We start from the raw sequence: 17,428 nt of genomic DNA on the forward strand, positions 1-17,428 counted from the left end.
AGAGAAGAAAAAAGTGGGGGTTGTCATTAAAAAAACAGACTGTGACGTCATAGCTCAAAAATAGATGACGTCATGAACAAGTGAAGCAACTTAAAATAAGCATTATGAAAAATAAAAATTGACCTGTGTCAGCGTTTTTGACAAATGTCATTAGTTTTGGAATTACCTATCTACTGAATTTATTCCATAAGTAGTTTCCACACTGTAGAGTATACGCCACACGTTAGCGGAAACAAAAGCAAGAATCAGACCACACATTTTTTGAACACACGTTGTAATGGTTTTTCGCTCAGTTTCGTCAAAAATATTACAATTTATCCAAAAATAGTTTTTTAATACGATTAACTTATTTGTTCTCTGAAAACCAATTACTAGCTATCGAATTCTACGAAATAAAAGAAGACGAGATATGTGTGAATATTTCATGAATTCCATTTGACAATCCTTCGGTTGGAGAATTTTATCTGATAATACTAACTGATGCAACGTTACGTCGGACGTAAATTTGTTTATTTATTAGATTAGGTGAAATTATCACTTGAATGATTCAAACAATAATTCACTTATCTCCACGAAGATTTTTATATTAACATTTTTACATTTTATCTCCATTATTTTATCCTGGTTACATATTTACCTACCTACTTATTTTACATTTCGCATAAATATTAACTCGTTTACCTAATCAAGAAATTTAAAAGCAAATCATCTTCACCAAAATATTTTATCCTGTTCAGCATCATTTTTCGAAATGTTAAAAACCAAACGCACGTATTACACTGTTTCAGATGTCACTGTAATTTATTGTCCCCTAATAAGGAAACGAATTTTTAAGAAAATAGCGTTCTCGCCGGGCGAGAAATAAAGAGATGGACCTGAAAAGAAGTTAATTTGTTATTTTAATGGTCCAATTGTTAATTCCTAACTGGTAAGAATTCAAAAACTCACCGTTTCGCTTATAACAAAATCAAATCTACTTCTCGACGGGGTGTGACCTTCCCGCAAATTCATTGCTTATTACTCTAGTTCTAAGAATAATAAAACAACGTACTATTATGTTAGCATAATTAATCCTGGCAATAATGTATAGGTAAGCACAGCACGACATCGAGGAAAGCACTCAGAACAAACAAAAATAAATGGTAGGTAACTGTAATTGTGCGCTTAAGTAAATAACAAAAATGATCGAAACTGAAAAGCTTTCGGTTCTCGTTTCCCCGCGAAGCGTCAAATCGAGCAATGTTCTTCGGAAAAATCCCTCAACCCTCCTCCCATTTCATCAAGGGAATTTCCCTGTCGTGTTCCCACGACGTCCAGCGTTTATTAACCCGCCTAATGGGCAGACATTCCTGTCTATTGATTGCCTATTAGTGGCCTCCGATACGATCTCGCAACGAACGACTATATTTACCGCAGATGAACCGTATTAAAAAATGACAATGTACAGTTTTTCCGTTGGCTACCGTGGATTATCGACGTGAAGAAAGGGCGAGCGCCGTCTCCTCGTCAGAGTGGCCGCGCCGCGAATTCGGCGAGCAGCAGGAAAAGCGAGTGCAATTGCCTCTTCTTTCTTCCGAAGTGGGTGGTGGGGAAGAAAGACACCCGCGGAGGCAGATCTGCGACTAACGAATCAACGCCGCTTGCCCACCACTCCACCAGTGGGTGCTTTGGTCGTACCAAACGTCAGTCGGCATCCGACACTAGGTTGGTGAGAACGTTACTCCACTTCGACTTGTCGAGTCGTAATCCTTTTCAATGCGCGAATCACCAGTGATAATCCCAGTGATGTGACACTTGTTAGTGACGAATTTAGTCGTTTTTGTTTGGTTTTATTTGTTTACGCCTTATTCGGTGCTTCTGTTCGTTTAAGTACTATAGTTGACGTTTTCTTTGTGGTTTTCTATATTTTCGGTAAGTACCCTCGCACTCACCTCATCACTTTTTATTTATTATTTGTCCTCGGTCGTTATTTACTGGCGCTCTTTCCGCGGAATTTTCCGACGTCGACGCGTTTTTCGAAAATCTCGCCGCCACCCTGTACATCATCAATTCGGAAATTTCGCCCGAGACATGTGCTGTTATGTAAGACGATGTGACCCGCAAATCATAAAACTTATTATTAGCTCGATCTTGTTCGGCGGAAGTGTAACACGATAGATGCATCATTTGCAAGATTTTTTTTGCAAAAGCGACACGAGGGCTACTGTTTCGGATCGATTTCGAAGTGCGTCACTCCTGATTTCGGCGTGATCCACCAATTAATTCTCGCGTGTTGATTTCAATTTTTAATTCCATAACTTGCATCGCCGAAGATAAACCAGAAATACAATTATCAGAAAAGTGTAAAGTGTGAGAACGAATTACGAAAGACCGAACGTAGCAGAACACGAAAACATTGAACTCGACAAATTGTTGACATATCTGCGACGCCATTTTAACTTTGTTATAATGTTAGCACAGACTGCAAACCATAGTCAGATAGATAAAAATTAGGTGCTGAAGGTGTGGACAATTGGATTTATATCAAAGTTAAATAATTTTATCTCAAATTTTTGCTTAAACAGTTGGTGCTTCTTTCTCCATAATTTATTATGACTTACACAAGTCGCAGTGCGAAAAGTACCTCCCGGTACCACCTCCGCGGTCCGAATATTTTTATGCAAATCGCCGGTGCATCGAGGAAAACTCGACGATAATTACGGACTTTCTAAAAAAGCGTCAACAATAAATCATTCCGTGGTACTTTTATTGTTCGGTAATTGGTTTTTCATCAAACTTGTGCTCCGTTACGAGTCCGGTCTGTGCCAAGCTATTCGGGACCACCTGTGTCCAGTTTCTTTAATTACTGCACCAGAAAGTGATTACGAGCTAGTGATAAGTGTGTCATACGGAGACAAAGAGGTTATTAGTATTTAACGACTGCTAGATATAAACAATCAAAGGACCGGTAGCCAGATCGTATCTGGGCCCATTCTCAAAGATCATTGACATACTGTTATGGTCTATAAGAAGTCGACTTATGACTTGCTCAAACCCATACGCTGGTCACTGCTCGATATATTTTTCGCCTTAAACCAAATATGTAGATAATTTCGTAGATTAAGTAGTACCGCTGCGACCAAAAAAAAAACCTAAAACAGCATATACTTAAAATAAACGGAACACGTAAAAAATTGATGCTATCTGATATTATAAAATAATTTAAATTGGAGTTCGGTCTGGCGATAGTACGTTCCTGGAACTGCTTTCGAAAAATCGTTTTTCGAAATTTAATTGCCGAAATAATGGTTTTTACACGATTTTTATCTTAAGTAAAAATCAATAAAAATTGTAGTGTTGTGTCGGGTTTTTATATATTTTTTTAATTAATTAGAAACGCGTCTTTTATTGCCAATCATGCATGAACAAGTTGTTTTTTATTTTAGAGAAAAAAAAAAAGTGGCTGGATCACAAATTGTAAAACTTGAATCGGCTATAGTAGTCAGTAGTATTGTTGTGATCAGTTTTAAGAAACACGTTCCGTTTTCTTTGATAATAGAAACACAATACGGAACGATGTGTAAATACGATGGCAAAAATGCTCGTTGAATTTGAATTGACAGGAAGTATCCGTAGACACTCTTGAGTCAATGAGTTTCGACAAGGTGAACAATTTCCAACGAATTCATTTCTTCACTCTGTAAGAAAATGCCACAATTACAATTTAACATAAAAACGGGACAATAAAATTACATATTGCATAATGCACTTAATACAACTAATCGTGTTAATTACGGTAAATTAAAATAATTATTTATGTTGTCTATATCTCACGGTTTTTTTCAACGTATGTAATTACCACCATTATTATTAAAAATGCAGTACGTGCACGCCTGTTTTCAAATTACATTGCAAATAACTTTACTTGTATAAATTAAAAAATACATAATGTTTATTTTAAAATTACAAAATGTCAATTTTTAATTGATAAATTATAATAAAAGTATCGCGTTACGAGTAGATGCGCAATAAATAAATAATAGGTTTAGGTTTTTTGTAACCATCAAGAACAAACGTAATGTGTGTTTATCTCTTTTTAAATACTTTAATCTAGGTAATTGGTGTTCATAAATTTAATTTGGTTTATTAGTTCCTGCTTACTTTTTATCAATAAAAACCAAGTGTATTAAGTCTAAAAAGTAGATAAAGTTTTCGCACTTTTGAACGAATTCAGTTTTAAACATTTTTTCTATTGTATTCTTCATTTTTATTTTTAATTTACTTCAAATCTAGTGTGAGACTGATTAAAATTACACAAACAAAATTAGTGGTGCTATCGATTTTTAATCATTTTAAGTAGATATACATATGTACTCACACGTTCTAAATTTTATTTATTTTAGTTTTCAGTGACACTTAAAAATATGGTTTTGCACTAAATTCATACATTTTGTATTTGTACTTTAAATACCTACAAGTTTTCTTAATTTTTCAAAAACAGATACAACGAAAAAAATTAAATCTAAATCTTTTTCGAACAATTCCAATTTCTCAAAATTTCTACATTTCTGTTTATTTATTTTGTATTATGTATTTTGTATTTGTAATTAAGTAACAATTTTCTTTAAGTTTCTCAAATATACATAACGGGTGTTCAATTGAAAAGTTCATCAAGTTGGCTACGACTTTTTGATGAAAGAAAATAGAGGGAAAATTGATGATGCTTTCTTTGACAGATGTCAGTTGTGTTTTGCCAGTGTAACGTCTTTTTGTTAATTGAGTTTCGCTTTCCGTGGAATTATAATAAATCAACTGCTTTCACAAGTAAACAACATTCGCTTTTTGTATCTCACGATGGTTTTCATAAAAATAAAGAATTTTTTGATGATCACATAATTAGTCGAAATGCAGAAATTCCTTGGCCTCCACGCTCCTGTGATTTGACACCGTGTGGCTTTTTCCTATGGTCCTACCTAAAAAATTGTGTTTTTCAAACACCTGTTGGTAATTTGGTCAACATACAGTAAAGAGAAATTTTCATAGTAGAGTTTTAAAATGTATCGATGAAGGTGGTCAACATTTTCAACATCTTCTATGATTTTAAAATTGTCTTGGTGTGCATTTAATTTTTTCAACACAAAAAACACATCTAACCTAAAATTTTACAGTGTACACATCGCTGCTACTTTCGTCAAATTAAGAGGTTTTGTGTTCAATGTTACCAAAGATGTAACCAGAGACATGTCCTGCTCTAATAATAAATCTTTTTGATGACCTGGCATTCACATTACATATAAAATAAATTTAGTCAAAAATGTCACTTCTTAACATGATCCTAACCTCAGTTTTGTCATTGATCTTCTAAGACATACTTCACAATGTTCTGAAAAAGTCAAAGGCTACTTGATGAACTTTTCTTTAAAACGTTTTTCTAATCATCGGAATGCACCAAAATAGTATTTTTCTACTTTGCGTTCGTACTGATGCTATTACGATATTGTTTTGCGTATCGTAATAGGAAAAGGCGTGATATAATAATATGTAATACTGAAAATAGTGAAATTTAATTTTTTAATTTTGACGGATACTGTGGTGTCGCGGCAGACCGCAGACGTGACCTTGGGTGGAATCTTTCAACTTTAACGGTTTTAAATTTTGAATTTTTTTTTTTCATTGAAAAAGTGGCAAAGTATAAAAAATACTGTATGACATCTCGTTTATAAGGCATTTTATCGCACTTATCCTTTAGGGCACTCCTCGCTACGCTCGTCGTGCGATAAAATGCGTCCTATAAGACTCATATCATAATATACTATTTTATATTTGTGTAGTAAGCACTTCAAAAATTTATCGAATGTCTCTTTGAAAAACAAAATTGCTGCTAATCATGAAAATGCATTGATTTGTACTGTTACTGTACTATACTATACTGTTGAAGAGTTCCCCAATAAATATGTAGCGTGTTTCTGATAAAAAAAACTGTTGAGCTTCATTGGGACAAACAGACAAGAGTTTTGTTCAGAAAACAATAATTCTAGCTCACCTTTTTAAGCGCTAATTGGAACAAAAACTGTCGAAAAGTATGTTTTTATATTTTTCGTGTCGGCCAAATTACCTCGACTTTTTTGAGTAGGAGAAATATTTTGGAACGCGCGTTGCCACAACACGTATTTAACTTTTTAAACGCAAACACAAAAACAAGTGACCCACCCAACACGAGATGCTAAAAAACAACTCTGTATCAAATCCGCATTTAAAGCGATCGTTTCTTTCCATCTATTATTGTAAATTATATCTTCTTGGCTACAAGTGCCACAAAAACCTGTTATGCGTAACACGCAATCGTCGACTTTCGCTCGTTTTTTTGTATTTATTCCACGTCTTAGATACCCGCAGTGATGATTTAGTAGTGGCACCTCTCGAACAATTTACATTCGGACAGTTGGCCCCACAAAATTCCTGCAAAACGCTTTGTCTCGATAATATTCGACGCGATTTCCTCGCGTGCACTAAATTTTCGCCGCCCTCGGTTTTCCAGCATTTCTAATCTGGTGCAGAATCGGCCGTTATTCAAATTGCCCTCGTTACCAAAAGGAGCAGTGTAATACAAAATGTACAATCTACGATAGCGGCGATGCGGTTGTACTTTGGTGAGGCTAAATAATAAATTTTAATATTTTTATAAGCATCAAAGTAATCGACGCTGTCATGTTTAATAATTGTCGTCATCTATCAAGTGTGACGTACCTATATAAATAAGAAATTACATTATACCTACACTATACGTATAAGATCACACTAGACTTTCTTCAACACCTGACAACAACTGCGAGCAATTTTTATATGGCCTAATATGAAGTCGCGCCATTTGCCATGTATAACACGACAAACACAATATCAGATTGAAAATGTCGAAAGCCGCAGTTCCAGACACGCCGAATAGGTGTACCAGTTTGTCACACTTGTTCAAATACCTTTCGAAAGCGATGGAAAGACTCTCGAAACAATAAATTCTGCAAGGGAATAAATTATGCGCGATGATGCAGACCAACGTGACACCGTTTGTAATCTCGAAGTTGACGTCATTTTAGTCGGAACCGTGGAATTTCAGTCGCACGGATTTCGGCCCAATCGATTGGCGCTCGCTTAGACGTTTTCAGCAATAATGATCGCTTTCAGCTATTCGCTTAATTAAAGTTAAATGCAAATTTCTCGTCCAACTTCATCCTAAAATTTAATGATCTTAATTATGTTTATGTTGGTGGTGTTATTATTTATAATTTTTGGCGCGTTAGTTATGCATATTTAAAAAATGAATAATCGGGGACTATCTGTCGGCCAGATTAAACAGACGCAATAATTGGTTTCAATTTAAATTTGTCGATAATACCATCGGGCAGATTGTGGTCGATCCTTTTACGGTAATGAAATATACACGGTGTGGATAAAATTGTCCATAATTATGCCAAAATAGGACCACGAACAAATGAGTAACGGTGAATTGCAACCAGAACAAAAAATGTAACTATACAAATTTTTACACATTTTTCACAGTTGACTGCTTCTAACTCGCCCCACTAAACTCGACTCCCGAGGTTTTAGCTTGCTGCGAACGGTTTTAGCGTGATGCGAACGATTTTAGCGTGTCGCGTGGAATAAAATGCATGTGTGTCCCTAAAGAAGTTTTCACTTCAAAAATAAAGATGCGTCTAAAAAAAAGAACGAGAAGAAAATAAGGAAAAGCAACAATTATCGAATCAAAAATTAAAGCAACACTTATGTTCTCCAAACTCCCAAAGTATACTTCACGTATACAAGAAAATGCAACGAATACATTTTTGTTGGGCGGTGTTATCTGATAAACATTTTTTAATGTAAACAAAATCGTTTTTCTCGCACACTATGGAACACTTCAGATGGATCTATCTATACAGAAAGGGAATTTCCTAAGCCTGGAACAATTTGCAAAAGAAAGAACATGTGTTTGTTTTTGTACCAAAGCGTTGTTTCCTTAAAATAACAAAACTTTCTTAGGTCAATTATTACAAAGAATTGAATAATTTACAAAATTTTCGATTTAACCGTTCTAAATGAGTTCCGAATGCAAAGTGCTCAAGTACAAACTTAAACACTAGTTATAATCCTACACTTAAGTGCAAGAGTGGAATTTTTCTCTAAAATAACTAAACCTACAAAGAAGTTTGAGTTCACTTTTATAGTATCATAAATTATACAGTGTGGCTGTGTTTACCGCAACCATCATTCTTGCGGTAAAGGGGAGTTTATAAAATTTTATGAGGTACACGTAAAGCAAAAGCACAATACCCAAAACCATGTTGTTGTAAAATTTTTGTTCGAAAAGGAGCAAAGATTTCTTTTCGTTGGAAGTTATCTTCTGGTGAATGCTTCAAGCGAGCAATAAAATTTTTAAAATAATCGATGAAACAAAATAATAACGACGGCAACAAAACAGTGTTGTTTTGTTTTCAGTAATCCGTGCAGGTACACCCATAAAATGTAGATTTGAGGCACCCGATGGCGCTGCAGGCGCTCGTCGCATCTCCTGCATTACCGCTCGAAACGAATCCGAAACCTGTCTCAAGCCACACTTTTGTCCGAAATGCAAACCCGGCTTAAGCCACTTTAGCCTGTTGTCCGGCCCGACAATGCGGAATCCGGAATCTGCGCCTCAATCGAACCCGAACGTGTATTTGTGTTGGGAGTCGAAACGTCGCGGCGAAAACGTCGTGTCGTGCCATTTGTCCTGGTCGAAAGTGCGTAATAAAAGCGCTACCTCATAAATATAACGTCTCCTGCGGCAACAATCCTATTCTGGGAGGAATCCGCAGGACCTTTTGTTCGGTTTGTTTATGAAGCGTGGTGGTGTATCTCGGCGATCGCTCCGTCTCGGAGGATCAGGTGAAATTTTTTCGGAGCCAGTCGGAAAAAGCCATCTCTTCTAGACCCATCCAACGGGTATGGCATATATGTACACCCATTTACATACCGAACAGGACGGGTGAGTAAAACGGCTGCTTCGCGACTTTTTGACCCAAATCCGCCTTCAAGAATGTTCAAATCGACATTGTGAGGCCGCCGCCGCGCATTAGCACTTTCACTTTTCGTTTGGTAAATGTCGAAAAAGTGGAAAAACGGCGATTTTCAAAAGCGGGCTAGAGGGGCCCGCCGCGGCAACAAGTGGGCACAGGGAAGGAATTATTTCGCCATTAAATCACGACCGAACCTACCCACAACAGTCGTACCTGGGCAGGCGGTTTTTATATTGTTTTATTTCTGTATTTATTAGTGGTAGTAATTAACTGGAAAGTGTAGTAACCGTGTAGGTAGCCGTAGTCAATTTAACACGAAATATTGATTTATTATGATGATCTACCTCGCCGATACGAGCTCCTATCTTGGAAATAATTTGAATCACGTCTTTCCCTTTGTAGTAGGCAGACGGAGGAATTTATATTTATGACTTCATTTAATAGTTTGCTCGATGCAACTCCGCTCGCCCGTCGATCCGGAATCGGCTCCTTGGGCAACAACGCCAATCAACACCACCTCTACGTCGTCATTAGCCCCGATCTCCGACCCCGACGTTCTCTTCGCCCAAAACGAACACGCCGACTCTGCCCCCAATTAAACAATCGCCATTCAACGGCCCATTTCGAATCTCGTCTCGTCTTCGCTCACCGAAACCAGATGGACGTCCGCGAGCGCTACCGCCTCACGCATTTTGATTTGTCGATTTTTATTCAGTCCACGGCGACTTCTTGGCCGAATCGTGATCCTCCGCGGATGCGTCCTCGCCCGTAATTAATAAAATGCGACCGACGACTCGCCATGGGAACCGATGAAAATGTCAATTTGTCTTCGCCGAGTCGTCCATCACGTCCCGCAAAGCATATAGGAAGAGTTGTTCACACAATTTGCTTGTACCTCCGCTTTTTGCTCGACCGCCTCCTCGATGGGAAATCGAATTGGCGGCGTGATGTGCAAATTCTGGGATGTCGCAATTTCCCGAGCGCCGGAGACACCGCTGGATGCGGTGGCGGATAAGAGCTCCATCCCCGTCTCTCGATTCTATTGATTTTTCCTTAATTGTGTGGAGTAGCCGAGAGGTCGAGTGTTTGACTGTAAACAAATGGAGGAAAACAACTCGAAACGTGCTCGCTTCCACGATGACACGTCAAAATTGCCAGACATGCGTCCAGTCGAGTTTTCCTGGTCCAACGAAAAATGTCGCTTTGACAATTTTCTCGATAATCCTTTTAAGGAGAGGCGGTGCTTTCGCTTCGCGTGATAATACAAGATAAATGTGAACTAATGAACGCTGACATTTAACTCTGTTCATAATTTCGTTGTAATTTGATCGATACATTTTTTAGCGAAATGGTGCGATAACTCCCACTTGTGCTCACCAAAATTGTTCAATTCGGTCCGTTCCCAATAAATCCGATCGTGTTTTCAGATAAAAGTGGACTTTTTTATAAATTGCGTAAACGATCGTCTACACCCAGTTTCTTTAGATAATTAATGATGGCGACGTCCTGCACATTTTGACAGATCAGATTGTTCGGGACACAATTCCAATTTACGAAACCGTTTCTCCAACATTTTGAAACAATGGTCTATCACACCGTCCTCCCACTTTCGAGTGTTCAAAAGCTTTCTTGAGATTTCTTCCTTGTACCGCAATTTTTCAAAAAAATTACGTTATCTGATTTTTTACGACTTAGTACATATAATGTTGCCATTTATGTTGTTCAGCTTCTCAACGTGTTGTGGTTGTTACTTTAATAATAAATAAATCACAACGTGAGGATCTTATTTTTTTGAAATTATATTTGGTGTATTGTTGGTTGCCTAACCGCACCAATTTAATATTGTACGATAGTCTTTTTGGCACTGTTTACTTTGCAAATTATGTTGTTGGAGACTATTTTGAGGTTGTTGCCGTTCGGTGGAGACTCTGCCTCCGACCGGGAGCCGTAAAACCGTCCCGTCAAGTTTTAGCATTTAAATTGGAAAAATTCTATTTGGATTATCCTTTATTAATGTGTCAAACGAGTTAAATAAATTTATGTGAGCCGCTTTGGGAGGTTTCTGCCCGTCGTAAATTTTTCATCAGTATCGACCCGTGCGAGGGCGAGCGTCTGTTCGAGGGTCGCGAACCGTAACCCCCGACCGCCGCCTCCGCTCTGGCGACTTAATTCACGACGAAACATTAAGCGACGCTTTACGCTAACGCAACCACGCCGGCGGCGCAATATTAAAAGCGAATTCCAGAAATGACTTTTTATCGACGGCTCGTGTGCAGAAACTGCGCATTTCGAGCGGTCGCGAGCGAATAAATCCCGGCCGAGGGTTGGATTTATTATTTCACGTGTGCTTTCGCAATATCCGTAAAAGGGTTTAGCGATGATGACTTATGATAAATAGCATCGGAATCCGAGTCGAATTCGCCCGTTCGCTAATGGCTAGAATGTGGCGCATTCCGGCGGAACAGTTTTCTAAAAGCGAACGTTACTCGAATTCCAGTCGATCGAAAATTTAATCCGCGATGGTCCAGTTTCGGAAGTGGCCTCCGGTTCTCCCGGAGCATTGTCGGGTGTTATGTAAAGCAGTTCGGTCAAAGTCAACAGCATACTTAACATGCAAAAATTAAATTGCATAAATATTAATATAAATATTAAGCAATTAAGTCGTAATAAATATTAATTAAGGTAAAATTTGAGTGACACTCTTCGCCGAGATAACGCTTTGATTGCGGCGGCGCTCCGGAAAAGTTCATCGGCGGCGGTTCGGTCCTTGGAAGGTGTGTCATTTGAATAAACAGCGTTTTTACGTTGCGCTGTGTACTTTCCGTCGCTAATGGACTCCTGGAAAATTAGCGATACATGTTCCGTCAATAGTGATCGTTGCGTTATTTACGATCTCACCCTCGTCAGAGAGGCTGCCAATTCGGAACCGAACTGGAAATTAAATATTTATCGAGTCGGAGAAAAAACTGATTGACACACCTGTGTTGGTCCGCGACTCGCCGCAACGCAACGCCGACGGTAATTAGCGTGTGGAAGGAGCGATTAAGGCCGTTTCACCGAATCGCGCCGTAACGCAGACGTACGAATCTGAGGGTCGAGTGTTTGCGCACGTTGCACAATACACCGCCGGCTATAAAAGTAAAATAAACCGAATGCATTTACCCAGGTATTTGTCTTGGGTACTGCACGGTCAACATGTTCAAACAGCGCGCAACCTTCGGAGGACGAACCGCTAGCACCTAAGCAAACATAACACATAAACATTTATGGTAAGAGCTAGTAACGTTTAGCATGCTAATGACTCGAAGGAGTGAAGTGTGTAAACCGCAGTGTGGGAGGTCATATTTTTATTTCGACACGTTTATAGCTTGTCCTGTTACACCCACTTTTTTATATTTTTAATCAATTCAATTTATCGGCGTTTTTTGTTTGTCGTATATTAATTAAATATTTAGCGCAACTACCGACCACCATTAATTAGACTATCAGCGGAAATTACTATCCCAAACTTATTACATAAGTTGTTTTGAAATTACCACGGCTATATTTAAAGGAAAATGGTGTATTTTCGCCTTGTATTCTATTTAAATCAGACTATGACACATTTTGTTTTTCATTTCTTTATGTGCAATCTATTTGACGGGGAATTTAAAAGGCAGCCGGCGGGGTGACCCGCGCTAAAGCGTCGTCCCCATAAATCGGCCGACGTAACGCAAGGGTTCGCTCGCCTTTTTTGCACCATAAAACGCCGTTTACGGCCGTTCAGTATTTCATCGCTTTTCGATTGATTCGATGAATGAGCGCTGAAATATTTACGAGCTTTCATAGTAAACGCGCCGCTGTAAAAATCGCCAGGCGGATGATCGACCGTGCAGCTTTTTTGTCGCTTCATTATTTCCTTTTTCTTATTTACTTTGCGCATTTCTCTCGCCGCACTCGCGGTCATTAAGCGCGCTCGAACAGAATTGCGACAAATCGTGCTCGACTTTTTTTACCGTTCGATGCCGGTACGAGATTATTGAATGTTGCGAGAACGTTTGATGTCTCATAGAGAGTGACGAGTGGTCTTGATAAACCATTTGTCTGGAGGAAACCGTTCAGGTACCTTCCAGGTCAAGCCGATCTGAAAGCGATCTGAAACAGCCAAGGTTTTTGCGGTCGACGTTTCAGTTCCTTATTTGAGGAAAAATGGGTGGCGAAGTCGGGCCATAAAAGCCCACACGGGAAAACTGGATCTGACAATTTTATTGTAATGGAGCGACTAAAGGGTCCGCGATGGGGGACAAAGCGTCTCACAAAACGACAATTGACTCATTGTTAAAAAAAAAATTACTCAGAAAACTATAAAGGTAAACTGACTGACTGAATTGATTCAGGTGAACCAGAATCACGTCTGAAAATCACCGACAGCAAACTCCTGTTCTGTATTGCGATTGAGCATGATATAATCTGAAATTAGAAAATATTTTGCAATTTGAAAAAAAAATTAAGAGTTGTCAATACAACAATACAATATTTTTTATTATTTTAATTTTGATTTGATTTGATTTTATTACTATCGAAAGGTAGACGCGGTGCCTAAAGGCGCCTAAACAATTTAAAAAAAGTAGATAGTTTTCTGGCAGCTGGTATTATTGCAATTTTAAATTTTTAGTTTAGTTTCAACGTATAGTTTCACATGACTTTGTTGCAAGTTAATTTGACCCTTAAACTAACACTAACACTAACACTAACTGTTCCTCAACCATATGTTTACTACATATTTTTGCAGTAGATTTAAGAAGTAAAGTGTAGGAATACGATATCAGCTCCAAAATACTATATTGGATTCTCTCATGGGCTGTGACCTTGGAAATATCTGCACGAAGGCGTAACCAGTGAAGGATCTGTAAATGAAAACTGAAAACGTTGACTATTTTACATGAATGTTTATGAAAGAGAGACGACACTGACGTAACGAATAACGATGTTTTCCGGTCGGTTTGTAGCGTCTACTTAGACCGATATTCATCGTTTGCACAGATGATATGACTTATAGCCGAGCTTATAGCCCATGAGAAAATCCAACACCTATAAAAGTAGCAAATCTAAACTGGGCAAAATTTTTGGAAACGTATTCGACGTCCGTGATTATAAAAGTCATCTTCTTGAAAATAGAAGTATGTATAATAATTAATTAAAACTTAAACTTAAGTTTGGCAAATACTTTAAGCAATCATGTGAGAAATACGAAAACAGTTCTAGAATACTGTTGTCCTTCAAATAAACATTTTGGAATTTTTTTCAATTTCGTTAAAATAGGTTTTTCTAAATTAGCCAAAATGTTTGCAAAATTTTTACTGCAATCTCTTGAAAGCTAATTTGATTTTTTTAACGTCCGTCAAAAAAAGTGCAAGTTTTTTCATTCGTAAAATATGTGATTTTTAAATCGGTCAAGAAGCTTTAAAAAAGGTGTCATAGCAGTTCATTTTTGCATGCATTTTGCTTTAAAAAAAGTGCCGTAGCGTGTCATTTTTTAAGGCAAATATAAAATTTTTCATTCATAATTATTAGTAGTTTTTTTAACGAGTTCGTATGTAAATTGGGATTTTTTTTGGGATGAGTGGGCCAATTTAAAACGCCAGTAAAACGAGGTCCACGGGTTCATACAGGAGAAAAAAGAGTGTCGAAAAAATTGTTATCTAAATTTACGCGCGCCAAAAATATTTTGTATGCAACTCATTAGTAAAGTATCTTTTTTTTACTCGGCGGATTTGCGCACTCGCTACCCTCGTGCGGCAAATTTTCCTTCTCGTAAAAAAAGTATTACTTTACTCACTTGTTGCATAAATAACTATTTTTTATTTATCACATTTTATAACATTGTTAGTAAAATAAATAATATTGAGTTTTTAACCATTCTCCAAGGAAACTATGTTCTAGCACCTGGTCAAAATTTTTGCTTCATTTTTCGTTACTAGCATCCCTTCCCAAAATTTTTTAAGTGTGTGAACAGTGTGACAAATAATTCAATAAATTAAGTGAAGAAGAAACAGTTCCAGAATATTATCATTAACAGTAAAACTGTCCAATTTTTGACATTTCCAAAAAGTAGCATTTTACAGTTAGTCAGTTCCAGTGATTGTTAATAATATAGTAAAGTTTATACTGGAGTATACTCCTGATTATTTCCCAAGTTTAGTAATAAAAAATAAATGAATTAATTAAGAAATCTCTTTTTTACCACTTTTTGAATTAAAATCTGTGAAAGAACCCGAGCTCTTCAGCCTTTGTCGGCTAATACCATTTTCGTCGGACTCTCTAACAAGTTCATTTGTTGCCCAACACCGTCGAGAGATATATTGTCGATAATATTTTACAACTAAAAGAGAAAGATCACATTAAACAAGTAGGTACAAAAATCAGATAACATTGACGCAAGTGTTTCTTTATGTCCGCGCTTAGAAATTACATCTAAGGTGTAGGTTTGAAACTTAATGTGTTGACATGATGTTTGTTTTTGCTGAGCTTTGACGTCGCGAAAAGGTGCTCATCCCACCACTTTTTGATTTCTGTTTTTAAACCGATTTTTTCTTTTGCCGCCGCACCCACCGCAAAATCTCCCAACGTCTTCATTAAGCTCACCACTCTGCGCACAGCGATAATTCAAGCTTTTCGACGTTTTCCGAACAAAACGACAGCACTTCCGTTTATTGACGCCAATAAATACCAATCACGCGCTTCGTCTTTTTTTTTAAGTGACAAGAGCAACTGGAACTTTTCTTTTTTTCTACGATTAGACCAGCCCTAGCACAAGTATCGAGGAGCTGGAGTCGTTCCTTCGACTGTCGACAGATGGAAGCGGTTGCGGTCACGTGAGTTGGCCGATTACACCATGGTATTTTTCGTCCTAGCTGTACGCAAATCGTCCACGCGATGATGTCAAAACATCGCAGAGGTCCTAATTTATTCGTCGTTGTTTTCGTAAATACCGAAGTTGCGCACAGCTGATGAGATATTTTTCACATGGCAGTCGGTCAAAGTGTTTCTATTCGGGTGCGTCTGTACTAAATTTATACTATTGAGAATGCGGCGCGATTCCACCAAATAGCCAGGTGTAGTTGTGACATGTTATGTAAAACATTTGCGTCACTGTTTTAGTCCATGTTCATCTGTCACATACATCAAACAATAACTCTCTTGGTACTTTTCGCCATTACCCACGCCATACGCCGCGATTTCAGACGACACATGTAATTTGTAGGCGTGCGGAGACACTGCAAAAACTGAAAAATTTTATGGGTGTCTAGTCCTGACAGCTCTGTTTTGACTCACCTGGTTTATATAAATTACCACTATTATGTAGATTAACATCTTTATCTTTTTTGTTTTACTGCTCAAAGTGCCAACGTGAATTTCTGCGTGGGCTTATCTGATGCATTTTGCTCGAGTCCGCATTAAAATAGGTAGTTCTTGATTGGTGGCAGGGACGCGACCCATCCGTATCGATTTCCACCGGATCGGATTCTTCGGCGACACTTTTTCGAAACGGCGTCGGAATCGATTCGTTGCACTCTTAAAATAATGACAAAAACCATTTTTTTACCGCGAGACACGTGTCAAAATTTCAAGATTAATGGTGGAAAGCCAACTAAAATTACATCAATCAGGTCGCCTTATAATTATACCACGGACCACGGTGCTACTGTCCTTGTAGTATTATAGGTTATCCTCGTGTAAAAAACGCTTTAATCACTTTTTTACTTGCACAAAACACATCTGTAGGTGCGTCGGTTTCGGAACGCCCTAATGTGTTGTTGCATTTACTTGTCCGGGAAAAAAAAACGCGGCGCCGCCCATCGGTGCTATAAATTTTTTATTCGTTTTGGCTATTCCGGTCGTGATGTAAGTATAAAAATTTAATTGCCAATTACCGATGGCCCAGGGCTATTGACATATCCAAATATCCAACTCTTCTAAATTATCAGAGGTGGATGTTGCCACAATAGGGATAACCTTGAAATGGAGCGGTCCAAATGTGACTCCATGCGGAGTCTCTTCCTTCTAAAGAAATTTCAATATTCAATTACACTTTTGAAAAAAGTATTAGTAAAAAAATAGGTATGTAACTGTCGTATCGCTAATACAAGGTAGATTAGTAAAAGTCATAAATTTATAATAAATATTAAGATAAATATGAAGGTGGTGTTTTGTTATGATGAGAAACTTGTATATTATTTATTTTCTGTCTTAGCAAAGCTATTTGTTACAGAAACTATCCTTTTAACAAATTTTAATTAATTTCGCTGTTCACAGCTCGCTTATTAATTAAGCTATGAAATTATCTCTAGAGTTATCTCTTGTATAATAATTATGGTTAACAATTACATCAACATTTCTCGTACGTAGCCAATTAAATT

The 17,428-nt window shown here is 37.7% G+C and overlaps 1 protein-coding gene across 1 annotated transcript in view; it reads left to right on the forward strand.

Annotated features, from left to right (window-relative positions):
* Positions 1-1,653: 1,653 nt before the first annotated feature.
* klu (klumpfuss) overlaps positions 1,654-17,428 on the forward strand; it is a 53,063-nt gene continuing 37,288 nt past the window's right edge. The window contains exon 1 of the mRNA XM_069045563.1: positions 1,654-1,911. The gene's annotated coding sequence lies outside the window, so the exon portion shown is untranslated. The remainder of the gene's footprint in view (positions 1,912-17,428) is intronic.

The sequence above is a fragment of the Tenebrio molitor genome, chromosome 1, assembly GCF_963966145.1.
Source record: "Tenebrio molitor chromosome 1, icTenMoli1.1, whole genome shotgun sequence".
Taxonomy (NCBI): domain Eukaryota; kingdom Metazoa; phylum Arthropoda; class Insecta; order Coleoptera; family Tenebrionidae; genus Tenebrio; species Tenebrio molitor.